Genomic DNA, 3,238 nt, shown 5'->3' on the forward strand with positions numbered 1-3,238 from the left:
AGTCACGAAAGAGACAGTCACGGTTACGCACACAGTTGGCATATTTTAATTAAGTTAACTTCAAGTTATCTAGAACCAGTGTTAAACAAAGCTTCCACGTTGCCACATAACCGTGGGCACGGCTTTCCGAAAGATTTAACCCTGCAAGGGTGCTCCAACTAGTCCATCACAAATTACCACAAGCCGCATGGAAATCCTCAATCACGAAGCTCGCGATCTCGTCGGATTCCCTAGTGGAAAACCTCAACTCTGAGATTACCCAAAGCATCACCGGAATCCCGATGCACAAGATATCTCGTCAAAGGTAAAACTAATCCAGCAAGGCCGCCCGACGTGTCGACGATCCCGATAGGAGCCGCGTATCTTGTTCTCAGGACACGGCGTATAAGCACAGCGTACGGTGGCCTGATAGAAATCTCCCGAGTTGCCCCGGGTTGGCCCCGCAAACGGCTCTAGTTTTTGGACCAACACTCATGAGGAGCACTGGCCCGGGGGTTGATTAAATTACTTCGCGAGTGTCGGCGGGTCCCTATGCATTATTATTAGGTTGTTAGGCAAATGTAGTACCAAAGTTGGGCCTTGCCAGACCAGCTTTAATCTAAAACGAATTATCAAGGGGGTCCCCATAACAATCCCGATCGTGTTAGGAGCGCTCATTTATGGAACATAACACCGGTAGCCGAAACTAAGGGGGCAAAGGTGGAACAAAACACCAGGCTAAAAAGGCCGAGCTTCCACCTTTTACCAGGTATATAGGTGCATTAAATTAAATAGCATTTAATATGGTGATATAACAAGGAACCCATGTTATCACATGGAAGCAACTGCACCTGCAACTGGCAACGCTAACATAGGGTTAAGCAGGCACTAACATAGCCAATCAGTGGTTTGCTAGGTTGAACAGGTTGAAGGTTTCATGGCATTGTTGAGAGGCTGATATTTAACATGTGGTAGGCACCGAGACATAAACGGTAGAAGCGATAAAACTAGCATGGCAATGATAGTAATGGTATCTGGGGAAATGGTCATCTTGCCTGAGATCCCGCTTGGAAGAAGAATGCCTCCGTGAAGCAGACGAACCGATGTAGTCGAACGGGTCCTCACAATCCGACACGCTGCGGAACTCTATCGAGCCGAAGCAAACCGGAAACACAAATCGACACACGGAATTCACCACACGATGCAACAACACAAATGATGCATGAGCAGCTGAAAACATGCAACACACGGCATGACAATTCACGACAATCAAACACTACACATTAAGTCAAGTTCAATATGCAACGAGTTGCATATTGACGAAACTCCACGTTAATTATTTAGTTCTATCCCGATTATTAACACGTCAATATTAAAATGTTGTTGACATGGCAAGGGGTGAAGCACAAATTAAACTACCTATCTAGGCATTTTAAATGAGGCCGGAAACGACATCTAGCATCTCCGAAATGACCCCACGTGCTAAATTCTAATTCTGTCCAGATTTGTCCTAATCACATTTTAAGTTTGTTAAACAGCAAAACAAAGTGGTTCACGTGTTTCTACTCATCGTTCTGGCCCATTTACATTTATGGCACATCTCCAATGGAGCTACGGACAATTAGTTACGACCTAAACCGTTTATATTACGTCGACATGTAAACCGATGCAAACAGCACACTAACAGCCTTAAACATGCATGAGAGTTGGTTTTTGTGAAACTACAGAAAATTCTAAGCAACTTACAAGTTGAATTTATTTTAATCCGAGGCACGGTTAAGAAACTACGAGCGTTTGAAAAACAATGCTTTTTTCGAAATTAAAGAAAAAAATATCACGCGCTAAATCAACCACTACTGGGCCGAATCTATGCAAAAGGCTGCAGCCAGCGGAAGCTTTCGGCCCATGAGCTTGGGTGAGTGGCTGTGCAAAACAAATACAGAACATGGCAAAAGTATTGGTGCTTGACTGGGATTCGAACCAGGGACCTGCTGGTTGGATGGTTCAATGCCAAGCCACTAAGCTAGATGTGTGTTATCGTTAGATCTGGGCGCAGATTGTACATGAATGTGTGCACCCAGGATGTCTAAAACAGAGAAAACGACTAAGAAAAATAACAGGCACTGGGATTTGATCCCACGATCTCTCTGTGTATGCTAGAGCGGTTGACCAACTCGGCTACGAACAACTTGTGGTATAAAAATGGGTTTTGGCATAGATGAATCATACCCTGTCGCTAACTGAAGGAGACTGAAACTTGTCGCTGGAGATGCGGGTCTAGCTGCGCGACGCGATGAACAGAGTGACGGTCGGCGGATCCAGGGCGAGGAGATCCATACCGAGAGCAGGGATGGGTTGTTCCAGGACTGGGGCATCCATTCCTCGCGACGGGAGTTCGATCCGACGCACGAGCACATGGGAGAGATCCAACTCCTGCTTGCTAACAACGATGTTCCTGAACCAGCGAGAGAAAGAATTCAGAGGAATAGAGAGACTCGAGGGGAGAGGGAAGGACGTGCAACCGGCCTACCTGCTGGTGGAGCTCCGGCGAGGAGATCCTTGGGGCGGCCGGGGCGGCCTGCAGCAGCGGAAGCTGGCCAAGCTGGCCATGGCGGCTCCTGTGGCTGCGAGCTGTGTTCGCTCCCTGACAGAGAAGGGGAAAAAACCAAGAGAGAGGGAGATAGATCAGAGGAGGAAGGAGATGGGAAGGAGCACGAGGAAGAACAGAGAGCATGGGACGGCGGTTCGGCTCACAGGCGGGAGGACGAGGCGGGAGGACGAGGCGGGGCGGAGGAGGCTTCGAGCGGCAATGATGTCCATGGCCGTTAACCTGTTCCTGGTTCATGGGGAGAGATGAGATAGAGGGAAAATTCAGAGAGGAAAAACACGGGCAGAGAAGCAGAGAGAGAGATGGCTAACTGTGGAGATCCTACCAGCGGCAATGGAGGATCTCGTGGGTTGGGTGCGGCAGGTTGGATGGATGGATTGGGTTGGATTGGCTAGCGCTGAAATCCAGGAGAGATGGTCGGAGGCTGCTCATTGTGGTCATGGATCCCGAGACAGAGGGAGGCGCCAGCGACTGCGTGTCGATGGGACACATGCAAGATTTTAGGATTGAGTCTGGTATATATAGCAGCGGGTTGGGTTTTAGGGGCATCTGGACCCTCCGATTAAGATCGGGTGGTCGAGATAAATAGGTTAGGAAGTCCAATGGACAAAACCGATGACGGTTTGCGGTAAAACGGGGTTGATCCGGACC

General features: G+C 48.6%; 1 pseudogene; it reads right to left on the reverse strand.

Moving 5' to 3' along the window:
* Nucleotides 1-2,002: 2,002 nt before the first annotated feature.
* On the reverse strand, nt 2,003-2,824 carry LOC123408855 (annotated as a pseudogene).
* Nucleotides 2,825-3,238: the final 414 nt, after the last annotated feature.

This window comes from Hordeum vulgare, chromosome 7H, assembly GCF_904849725.1.
Source record: "Hordeum vulgare subsp. vulgare chromosome 7H, MorexV3_pseudomolecules_assembly, whole genome shotgun sequence".
NCBI lineage: Eukaryota > Viridiplantae > Streptophyta > Magnoliopsida > Poales > Poaceae > Hordeum > Hordeum vulgare.